The sequence below is a fragment of the Aulonocara stuartgranti genome, assembly GCF_965226115.1.
Source record: "Aulonocara stuartgranti genome assembly, chromosome: 13".
In the NCBI taxonomy this organism is placed as follows: Eukaryota; Metazoa; Chordata; class Actinopteri; order Cichliformes; family Cichlidae; genus Aulonocara; species Aulonocara stuartgranti.
The window spans coordinates 8,295,095-8,307,682 of NC_138949.1; the positions used below are offsets into that span (position 1 = coordinate 8,295,095).

General features: G+C 39.9%; 1 long non-coding RNA gene across 1 annotated transcript; it reads left to right on the plus strand.

The window, feature by feature from the left end:
• Positions 1-632: 632 nt before the first annotated feature.
• LOC309719971 lies at positions 633-1,620 on the plus strand. Its single transcript, XR_014280371.1, has 3 exons — positions 633-1,111; positions 1,202-1,378; positions 1,464-1,620. It is a non-coding gene; the product is annotated as an uncharacterized lncRNA (long non-coding RNA).
• Positions 1,621-12,588: the final 10,968 nt, after the last annotated feature.

The window sequence follows — 12,588 nt, forward strand, 5'->3', positions numbered from 1 at the left end:
TGTTGTAAATAATGACAGTGTGTATTTCTCTTGAGATCTCAGAGCATGTGATTCAGAGTTTGTGAATGACAACTCTCTTACTCTCCATACTGACTCTGAGGAGTAGAAGTAACAGGCCTTCATGCTGTCTTATAATACTTGAATCGATCCTACCTTAGGTTTCAAGCATTCCGCTTTGCTTAAAAAGCAATAATGTAAATATGTTTAATGTTCTGGCTTATTAAACGCAAACATCTGTTGTAGTTTCTTTGTAATAAGCAGGAGAACAGAGCTGCAAAATGCAAATGAACTTTGTCACTGATTGGCCTCTAACCAGCCAAAGATTCAGCCTCTCCTGCAGTAAGTAGCACCAAGCAGCTCACTTGGATACAGAAGAATTCGAAGTTTGGAAAGAAGAACAATTTTAAAGCAAGCATGATGTAATTAGCACTTCTTTGAGCAACAATTTCACAGATCTGGACTGTTTTATAAAAAAAAACAAAAAAACCCACACCATTATAATTTGTTATACAGTAAAAAAAATTTTATCCCAAAATAACATGTTGGAACATACTGGAATATTTAATGCCTATCATTAGAAATAAACCACTACAAAATTCCCTGGGCGTGGATACCTACATTCTGAGTACTTCAAACCTCTAACCCGCTCACCTAAACTGTTGATACTGGACTGCTTAATTTTGTCGACTGTGTCAACACAGCGTTTTCAGTTTTGGACCTGTTGTCGCTGTTTAGTTTTCCCATATGTTTCCTGTTTTATTGTGTTAGTCTTTTGTACATGTGCACTAGATTTAGCTTAATTATTCTTAGATTTATTCCAGCTGTGTTCTTACCTGTTTCTAATCCTCTTCACCATCCAGTCTGTTTAAGCCCTCAGTTTCTCTCAGTTTCTTGTCTCCTCCCAGCTTTTGTTTCCTGTCATTCAGTCATTTATGTTCAGCTCTGTCATGGTCCGGGTGTGTGCCAGTGTGTCTCCTTCCGAGCTGGCGTCTCCACCCCTGGGAGGGGCCTCAGTGTTTTTGCTGATCGCTCACACCTGTGGGTAATTTAGCCGGGGACTCATAAGGCCAGCGTACTCAATCTCTCTTCGCCAGATTCTCTGCTAACATCAGTCAGTGCAGGCCACCGCCATGATTCCCTATGTATTTTGTGAATCACCTTGCCTCACTGTATGTTTGTCTTTTGTGCGCCTCTCTCTTAGCTACACCTAACTGCCAATCCCTGCCAAAGAGCTCCTACTTGGATATTGGACCATCTGGCAGTCCCACAGGCTATTACCCGAATCACCTACCTGCCTCTCTGCCTCCACGCCAGGAGTTTTTGGATTACACACCCGGACTACTCACCCCTCTACGTCATCTCCGACCACCTGTGGCAAGTACGCAGTACGAAGGAGGATTCTGAACCAACAACATATTCATATGTCTCCTTATCCGTATCTGAACATCTGCACTCTGTTACAGTGACCCCGACCTTTTCCTGGATTTAATGTGACTCGCTTTCCAGTCCAATCCCCGGAATAGCTGTCCCCTCTGACCCGGACCAGATTGTTACTTAGATTCAGTGGTGGAACGTCGTACTTGTCTAACTCACCTTTTGTTTATGAATATTTGTGGAGTCATTAAACATTATCCTTAAAATCTACTTACGTGCTGTTCGGCGTCCTGCATTTGAGTCCTGTCACTCGTCTAAAACGGTCTCGGCCGTAACAAGCTCTCTCAGTTCAGTCCATCCAGTCTTTGTAATAAACATAGCACACTTTCTCAGCAGTCCTGCATTTGGGTGACAATTTTTAGAGTGAATACTCTAAATAACATTAGCCACGATGTATCAGTATTACCTAAAAGTACAACTAATCACATCTAGTTCTCTATGCATTTGTACAATAATAATGGTCAGCTTATTTCAAGACAACCTTAGTTTTATGCAGTGTTATCTTTTAGTAGTACTTAAAGTTCTAAAGTTAGCTGCTGAGCTACTGTTAGCTACTCTGTCAGAAAACATCACTTTGTTACACTCCTTTTTCTGCCTTGTTACCCAACTATTACCATTTTAATACACAGCTGCAATAGAAAGTGCGACCAAGAGTTCAAACTTTTATCAGGGCCTTAGACCCCATGTATGTTCTCCTTAGTAGTAGTAAATAAATAAAAATAAAGCTTTTACACTGTAAAATCTAATTAGTTCCCATAACTTGAAAAAATTATCCAAACTCGTTGCATCAAAAAACGAATAAAGCTTACTTAAGAGAGGTAAGTTAGGGCAAGTTATTCATTCCGAAAATCCTAAATAAAAAATTGATTCCCAGCACACAAACTTCGTATTTGCTAAATTAGGCTAAGCTGGAAGGCTCTTCAAAGGGAGCGGAGCCAAAAGAGGTGAATCGTTGAAAAGAGTTGGACTTCCCATCACTAACACATAGTCAGTCCAGCAAACTGAGGAGAAGTGGTTTGAAAATGAAATCAACATTTAAAGGTGAATATTTATTTTCCCAGTGTTTCAGTTTTAAATGTAATTATTTACCAGTTTCTTTGATTACAAACAGAGCATTAGAAAAATCTGATGAGATGACTTAAAAGTAAAAAAAAGGTTTTACTAGTCACTGCTGTAAAAAGATGCTGTCAAAAGAAGAAAACTTACAGTCTAAAAAAAATTAGATGTCAAACTCTGACAGTCTTAGCTGGATGGCCACAGTGGGGGGGCGTGGCCTTTCTTCTGATGTAGGAGTCTTGGCTGAGGCTCCCTCCTTGTGTGGAATATACACCCGAAACCTTACTATGTTTGCGCTTCCTTCACTGCTGCCTTATAAAAGTCGAGCTGCACTGCGTGATGCAGGTAAATGTCTGTCAGACTTTCTTTATAAATCACAGTTAATTTGTATTTTTATGACCAGTCTAGCGTGCACCCTGCAGGTAAGCATCTGTAGAACATTACAGAAGGAAAAAAAAAAAGCCCTAATGCCACTCTGATGAATGGAAAGCAGCACAGAGATACACATGGCACATATGGTGTCTCATCAGCAAGAATATTCCTACAACCATTAAGATTCACACGCTTACACCAGCAATCAAGGGATCAAATGGATAAAAAGGGAGGGAGACACACAGTGGAGTACTGGAGTCGGTGGGGAATACTTAACAAAATGAGGAAGCAATCGTCCCACTGGGCGCAGAAGCCCACTTCCAGTAAATGAAATTCTTCTACTTGACTAAGTAGCTATTTTACTATGCTAATGAGAGTCCAGGACATTCTGTTAAACTCAGCCTTCTCAATCAGAAACATAATTTCCTAAACACAACCACAGTGAAGTGTGAAAACAGAAGGTGAGCAATCAGAAGGTTGCTGATGGAAGCAATCAGACCACAGATGAACTTATCTAATGTGACTGCATGGGACGATAGCCCATAGCATACAGTATCAGATACGGGTCTGCAGAAAGAACATAAAGAAGTTTATGAATATAAAAGCGATGCCACAGTCTTTATTGCTAGATTGCATCTCTGTAGTATATAAAACCTCCCCTGTGCTCATGCATAGTAGGAACTGTTTCCAATTTTGTTTAATGTTTGATTGTGATTATAGACTGGAAATGCTCTTTTCCCATGAAATGAAATTCTCTGACTCACTTGTGTATGAGCACTCCTGACTCCTAACACTAATTCCAGGTCTTTCAAGTCTCCTGACTGCTTTAGACGGTTCTGGTTGAGACATGATAGATGTGACAGCGATAATGTGTTATGTTTCTCTCCTTGTTTGTCATTTTGCACTTTCCGACTTTAATTTGGCACCTGTGCGTAGATCAGGAACAAACAGCATGTAGAACAATTCCACCGGTCCTGCACAACAAAGATCAACTTTGCCACATAATCAGTGTCCCTACTAAGACATGAAAATGAGTGTGTGTGTGGTGAGCACCAACAGGAGGCATATTCTCTCACCTGCTCCAGCTCTGGCTGGCATCGGCTCATCCTCCCCATGGCTACAGTGCAACTACCCCCTCTTCATCAAGTCGTCAGCTACATTAGTGGTAAATAGTGCATGGTTCTGTGTGTTATTTGATTATTACACATGCACTTATCATACACCTCCTCTCTCATCTTAGATCACATCTGGTGTGTCCGCCTTCCTCCTTTCCAGCTATTCTCTGTTGAACATTCCCACTGGTCTGGAAAACTCCCCAGCAAAGATGCTCATGTCCCGACACCTCTGCCCTGTGCCTCCATTCACCTGCCCAACATATTCTTGGGTTTTGTAATAAACACCGTGAAATTTTCTTGCTTGCTCTCAAGATTAAAGCATCTGTCTCAGCAGTTCTGTTTCGGTCCACTATTTCTGGCGAAAATCATGAAACAGGGTGAGGTGCTGAATTATCAGCTAATGCACCAAGAAAGCTTGGTTAGAAATGTTATTATAAGCTGGTCAACAGTTTAACATTTTTGCATGGGGACACATGAGGATTTACTCACTTTTCAAACCAGCCTCAAGCGACCACTTGATAAATTACAGGGCAGTTCTTTTGCTCTTGTTGCACTGGCTTAATTTTTGAGTTGGTTTATTCTACCTAACACCCTGAAACTCTAAGTCATCATCACCAATGACTCTAACCCTAACCCTGTGCAATAAGAATATGCAATTCTTAGCAATCAGGAAACAAATTAAATGATCATTTTAATGGACACATATCAAAAACTAATCCCCAAAGACTCTGTTTTGCCTTTCTTCAAAGTGCAGAATTACACTGTGGTCAGGGTTATCACCTTTGATGACTGAGAACTCAGAGGATTAAAGAAGATTTCATTTGGAATAAAAGAGCAAAATGTATCACAAAAATGTGTGGTGGGGCTGAGGGAGTACAGTAAGCAGATGGCTGATGTAGACAGCCTGGGTGGACAGGAGATGGACAGCCTGGATAAGATGAAGATGTTGAGGAGGAGGGAAGCACGATGGGTGGCTTGAAAGTCACAGTGACAGATGATTATGAATTTAAAGGACAGGGGGTAGGGGCCTGATTGGTTCAGAGAACGTGGGAAGACAGATTATTGGATAAAAATAGTTACACTGACATTTTGAATGAGGTGAATTTGACAGCGAGGAAAAACAGAAGCGATGAAGAAAAACAGAGTGTTAATAATGGACCATTTCACTGAGAAGAACAGAAACCGAACATGAGAGATCTACCTTTATTGAACTCATAGAGAAACTTTAAATTAACTCGTTTCCTTATGTTATAATATTACATAAATATTATACTTTTTAAAATGGAAAGCAGATGTATAATACAACAACATCGATGGTTAGCATTTTTAGAGGGTTAGGGTTACCCTCAGGTTTTGAATAAGAGCTAAATCTTGCCTAATTTTCCATAAAATTTAAAGGAGCATAAAGGTGAATAAATAAACCGATTACACTAGAAAATATAAAGGGTGGTTAGTACTGTTGCCTCCCAGCAAGAAGGTCCTGAGTTTGACTCCACCATCCGGTTTAGGGTCTTTCTGTGTGGAGTTTGCTCTGGGTTTGTTCTCTGGGTATCTGGATATTATCGTAGGGACATCACATGGAATTCAGAGATTTGCTGATTGTAAACTGTGTTAGCTGTGGTAAAAAACAGGCTTCTGCCATAACAAACACCCCACTCTCCTTTATTAATATTAAATGTGATGCTGTTTTATCACAATCTGCACCTAGCTCGTGAGCCACAATGCTAAACATTTTATGAAAGGGTTCAGATCCCTTTTGCATGATTCTCTTTGAACACAATTTTAGGAATGGAGCTTGAATCTTTATGAGTAATGTTGTAACCCTAACCTCTTTAAAAATAAACCATGCCATTTTAATGAGTACATAACCTATTTTTCAAAATATAGGGATGGAAACAATGGAGCTTGGCAACTTGGCAAAAATATGGATCTTTTGGTTACGTTATCATCACATGACACATCAATATTGCAAACAAGGGACTCTGTAAATATAGGACAGTCACCATGACACAGCACATAGATGATAAAACTACCTGTGGCGAGGAGTGGAACAGCAAGTGAACTCCTTTTTGTTGTTTGGACATTGTTGCTTATTTAACCTTGAGCTCAAACTGGGCTCTGACAGCCTTGAAAGTATCAAAGAAGGCTATCAGTTGTTTCCTTGAATATTGAGTAAGACAACGCAGGGTCTTAGTCACATCGTCCATGAATCGACTTGCTCAGTGAAGTTAATTCACTTTATTATTTTTAGAATCACACTAGTGATTGGCTGAGATATGGAGCAGCAGTTGTTGATTAGTTATCAGACAGGCCTGTCAATGGAAATGTCAACAAATGTCTCCACAAAAAAGTGCAGATATTCAGGATGTCTAGAGGAGAGTTGGAGCATTAAAATGACATCTTAAATGACCTTTAGTGCAGCGGTCCCCAACCCCCGGGCCTCGGTCCGGTACCGGTCCGTGAGTTGTTTGGTACCGGGCCGCGAGAGTTGAGGCTCAGGTGTGAAATGTATGGTTTTCAGGGTTTTTATCGGTTTTCAGCGTTATTTTGTTATCGTTTTTATCGTTAACTCTGTTTTCCTGGGTCTTTTCACGTGTGTTATGAATAAATCTTCTTTTTTTCGGTACCGGTACTAGTTTTATTTTGTTGTATTTATCCGCGACACCTTAAAGGCCGGTCCGTGAAAATATTGTCGGGCATGAACCGGTCCGTCGCGCAAAAAAGGTTGGGGACCGCTGCTTTAGTGTATTCAGTGGTCTAATCCCAACAGCTCCAGGATGTAGTTTGGAGGGTCACAAAGAAAAATAGGTTTTATTATTATGCTGTGACAATAAAACAATGTCCCCCATAACTTTCAGCGCTGTTATGGAGAATGTAAATTCTGCACGTATTTAATTAATTTTTAGTATATTCAAAATGATAGTGTGTTTAATAAGGACAGTTAAAAAACTGGAAAAGGGAAGAGGAAGGTGAGATCAAAACGGGACAAAGGATACTAATATGAGAAAGAATAAGATCATTTCAGTAAGTATATACATTTTTCTTATCTTTAGCATCCAACCTTTTCTGCTCCCCCCTGTCTATCCTTTGAAAACAGCTAATATATCTCAGATGTGTTATAGCAGACTGCAGACAAAAGGTCAAAGAAAGTCAGGTCTGCTCTGCATGGCAGGAGCAATAAAAGACTGGAAAAATGGTGTAACTCTAAAGAAAAGCACCTGGTGGAACATCCTACATCTAATTAATTTAATTTACAACACGTCAGTAACTGACCGTGTATGAAAAGAGCCTCCCAGAGAGGCTGAGTCTTTCAGACATACTGATGTGGAGGGATTAACTACCAAAAATACTGAACTATTTACCCACTAAACCTTTTGCAAAGAACAAAAATATCACTAAAAGATTGAGAAATCTCTACATGCAAGGACACTGAAAGACTCACTACAAGGCTGCATGGGGTGAGGGTCATTTCAGAAACAAAACACTGTCATTTGTTTAAAGTCTAATGTGCAAATAGAAATATTCAAATGCAGGAATATCCTGTGGTCTGTCAAAATCTGATATTACTTCTAGAAATCATACAAAGGTAAAGAGGAAGGAGCCATCAGTACGGTGTACATTTTAGGACATCGTCAGGTCCCAAGAAAAAAGTTGTCAGGTATCAGACAAAAAATTGTCAGGTCTCAGTTCTCAAGAAAAAAGTTGTCAGGTATCAGACAAAAAAATGTCAGGTTGTCAGGTATCAGACAAAAAAATGTCAGGTCTCAGTTCTCAAGAAAAAAGTTGTCAGGTATCAGACCAAAAAATTGTCAGGTCTCAGTTCTCAAGAAAAAAGTTGTCAGTTATCAGACAAAAAATTGTCAGGTCTCAGTTCTCAAGAAAAAAGTTGTCAGGTATCAGACAAAAAATTGTCAGGTCTCAGTTCTCAAGAAAAAAGTTGTCAGGTATCAGACCAAAAAATTGTCAGGTCTCAGTTCTCAAGAAAAAAGTTGTCAGGTATCAGACAAAAAATTGTCAGGTCTCAGTTCTCAAGAAAAAAGTTGTCAGTTATCAGACAAAAAATTGTCAGGTCTCAGTTCTCAAGAAAAAAGTTGTCAGGTATCAGACAAAAAATTGTCAGGTCTCAGTTCTCAAGAAAAAAGTTGTCAGGTATCAGAGAAAAAAATGTCAGGTCTCAGTTGTCAAGAAAAAAGTTGTCAGGTATCAGACAAAAAAATGTCAGGTCTCAGTTGTCAAGAAAAAAGTTGTCAGGTATCAGACAAAAAAATGTCAGGTCTCAGTTGTCAAGAAAAAAGTTGTCAGTTATCAGACAAAAAATTGTCAGGTCTCAGTTCTCAAGAAAAAAGTTGTCAGGTATCAGACAAAAAAATGTCAGGTCTCAGTTGTCAAGAAAAAAGTTGTCAGGTATCAGACAAAAAAATGTCAGGTCTCAGTTGTCAAGAAAAAAGTTGTCAGGTATCAGAACACAAGGTACCAGAGAGAAAATCTTCCTGCAGGTGGCGGTGTTGTCATGTCCCACCCTGTGTTGCCAACTTAGCGAATTTGTCGTTATATTTAGCGAGTTTTCAGACCACCTTAGTGACTTTTTTTCTGAAACGCGCCTAGCGACAAATCTGGCGACTTTTTCTGGCGTTATTAGAGACTTATTTATGACGACTTTTTGACGTGAAAGCGCGTATCGCTCTTACTCTCAATAAGCAGCGGGTGTTGCGGTGGGCACCTCGCCCGTGCCAAAGCGCTCACAGGCGGAGGATAGTCCTCCCCCAGCTGCTATCGGGGCAGGGCTCCCGCACTGACTGTAACACAGTCAGTTCTTCTTTTACTGTTATGTTGTTTTGTGGACCACAAAGTTTAAAACTACACACACACACACACACACACACACACACACACACACACACACACAATAACTCCACCAGAGTGCCTGTTTCGGGTCGCTTTTGGCGGTCCAAGCCCGGATAAAGGAGCAGGGTTGGAATTGTGACATTAAAAAAAACAATAATTGCTAAAAGAAATTTAATTTGTAGTTCTAAATAAATTCTAAATGCATTTAAGACGTTTTTTACTGACTTTATGTCTCTTCCACGATGTTACATTACATTAGCATGACCAATTATGCAAATTAGGCGATGACATCATTTAGCGACTTCTAGCGACTTTTAGGACAACCAATAGCGATTTTCCTTACTGAGGAGTTGGCAACACTGGTCCCACCCGAATTGATTTCCAAATACGTCATCAACGTGTGACAGTGGGAGAGCGTAAGGTCATTGACCTCACCGGAGTTTTACTGCGGTTCAGGCTCCTAACGACACAAGGGCTGTATCCCAATTCAGGGTCTGCAGCCTTAAAGTGCGCAGCCTTAACGGTCCACAAGGGCTGCGTACTTAAAGGCCGGAGGTGAGAGGCTTGTGAAATGGGACGGTCTAGCCTCCGTCGCGCTGCCCTGGATGCCTATTAACCATGACACTAACAGCTGGAAACGTTTCATACAGCTTTGTTTGACAGAAATGAAGGAGAAAATCTTTTGTTCATTTGTTTGTTTGTTTGTTTGTACATGAGCTTTGATTTGATAAGTATCTGAGGCTGACTGTGAAATCATGATTATTGGGCTTCACTTCTGTACTGAACAGTCATTTAAGATTACCTAGTAAATAACAATTAGCTAATGTTGTTCATGAGACTAAAGTCATCTCACTTTGGTAATGTAAATATAATATGGCCAATATTAAAGTTATAATTTCAATCATTATTAGTTACTTCAGCAGTGAATGAACTCTGTTTCAAATACTGAGCTTCAGTAAAGATTCAAGCTGCATTTATTTATATTATTTATATTTCCTGTCACCTTAAATCTTCACTCAAAGACAGGTTTCTTTGACACAGTATATATAACTGTGTTATATATATGAGAGACATACATTTGGTTGACATTTGGCCAACAGTAATTTTTTAATGTTCTTCGTTATTAAACATTCGCACATAAATAAGTAACATAATATTCAGTACTTACTTTTAAAAGTTTACTCTTCGGCCGCCCCTCTTTGGCCGTTTTTTTCCCCGGAAAAATTATCCAAACCCACCGCCGCGCTATGCATTCTGGGATATTTTGGGCCACGAAGTATACACCGCCACATCTTTAAAATTCAATGAAATGAAGGACGCATTTGAGGACCGCATTTCGAGCAGCCTTTGAATTGGGACAGCCTTCGTCGTGTCGCTGTGACGTAATTGGCCTTAAAATGCGGCCTTTAAGGCTGCAGATGCTGAATTGGGATACAGCCAAGGTAAGTTTAACTTTGGTCGTCCCCTGAGCAAAGTGAGACTCATTTTTTAGGGTTCGTGGAGATGAGTGTGAAGATCCAAACAATCCCTGTCAGTGATGGAGAAGCTTTGATGAAAATATTTGGTAAAAAGTTCACCAGCATGAAGGAAATGAAGTTTCAAACTTTCCTTAGGAGGAGCCCAGCACGCCTGCTAAAAGAATAGTAAGTGTGGCGATGTGGATGCTTGCAGCGACTGCTGTATAGAGGCCATCCTGCTACACATGAAACACATCAGAGTCATAATTGTTATTTTAGTCACGTGTTTGTTTATTATTCTTATTGTTTGATCTGGGACTGTTTGCAGACATCTCAGAGAGAGGAGACACCAGCATCTGAACAGAGACTCAAACCAGCAACCTGCAGCTCCTTGCTTGGCTGCTCCAGTTTTCTCCTCACTCATGTTGCCCACCAGTGATTTCTAGCTGCCCACCCACACAGCAGGCTAGAATATGCGCTGAGCCTAAGCACCCGATACTTGGACATGTTTTCTTTATTAAATAATGAACCAGACCCCAAAAAGTAAACAGCTGTTATTGCTAGGCAACGGGAGCAGCATTTGGCGATGTAGCACCTGACATTCCTGACCATGTGGGCGGAGCATGCATGAAATGGAATGTTTAGTAGAACTGTGCAACACAAGCACTTAGTTCCAGCATGTTTCATTGTATCCAGACACAGCTAGAGACACATCTACAGCAGCATCTCTGTGCAGGACAAACGACAGTTGACGAAGAAAACATCGAAAACTTCACTTCACTCCTCTACAATACGTTGGTTCCTTTGTTTAAAAGGCCAAAATGAATCGAGGGAGAACGAGAAGAGGATCGGCGAGTGCTTCACCATACAATTCAGTACAGCTGATTAACCTGCAAGAAGAATTTCAAATGATACAGGCTGAAAATGTCAAATTAAAAGAAGAGGCAGAAAAATCAAGAGGAGAAGCTAAAAATTCAAAGTTTGAAACTGAAGTAGTATTGCAGGAATTACTGCATGTGGGTCTCAAACTTAAAGGAGAGAAAATGGGAAAACAACAGGCAGAAAACGAGAATGAAAACATGAAGAAAGAACTGTTGGAAGCTCAAAAAGCATTGGAGGAAGAGAAAAGCACAGCACAAGAAGCCAAAAATAAATATCAAACTGCAAAGAAGGAGGCAGGAAATGTGATACAGGAATTACAGGAGGTGCAGGAAGCTTTTGAAGAGGGAAAAAGGAAAATGCAGTTGGCGACACAAGAAGCTGCAAATGTAATGGCTGAAGCTGAAACACTAAGGAAGGAATTACTGTATGTAAAGCAACAACTTGAAGAAGAGAAAAAACGTAAACATGAGGCAGACAATGAGATTGAAAATTTGAAGAAAGAATTGTTGGAAGCTCAAAAAGTGTTGGAGGAAGAGAAAATTAAAATACAGGAAGCAAAGAAAGAAATGGAAGATACAAAGAGTTACACTCAAAACATGAAGAAGGAACTGATGAAAGTGCAAGAAGAACTTGCAGAAGAGAAAATTGAGGTGAAGGTATTCAAGGAAGAAATGACGGTGACCACGAAAGACTGCAAAGACGCACTTAAAGAAATACGAAAGCACAAAAAGGAAGCTAAAGAGCTCCTCAAACAGAAAGTGAAACTGGCCAAACAGCAGCTAAAAGAAAAATTTAAAGATGCCGAGGAGCAGCTCAACAAAACCTTAAAAGAACTGAAGGCAAAAGAAAAAGAAAAGAAAGCCGAGGACAGGAGGGGATTCTGGAGCAGACTGCTGAGAAAGAACTGACCCAGCAGCATCAATAGTTTCTTCCTCCTTCCCCCTCTCTCCACCTTTCTTTCACCCCATCCTTCTTCTTGGGACGTTTGTTTGTTTTTTAAAAACTCTAATCTAAATACATGTATTGAAATACACAAATAAAATTGCCATAACTTGACCTCATGTTGCCTGCTTCTTTTCTTGTGTGTCTGTGGATGTCAAACAGTAACACACTTTCTGCTCTGTGTCTTTAATTGTAAATAAATGCAATATGTTTTCATTTTAAAATGCATTGCAAAAAACTTCTGCTCTAAATCTTTTTTTTTAGCAAAAAGCTTTTTTTTTTTGCCTGTTGTGGACGTTTCCCATTTAAATAAAGCCTGCAGACGAGCGGTGAGCGGTAGCTAACATTCTTTAATCAAATTCAAATTCAAATTCAAATTTTATTTGTCACACACACACAACCATACACAGTATGACATGGGGGTGAAATGCTTGTAGCTGTACAATGCCCGACCATTAAATGACAGAAGAAACGTTTTACAATAT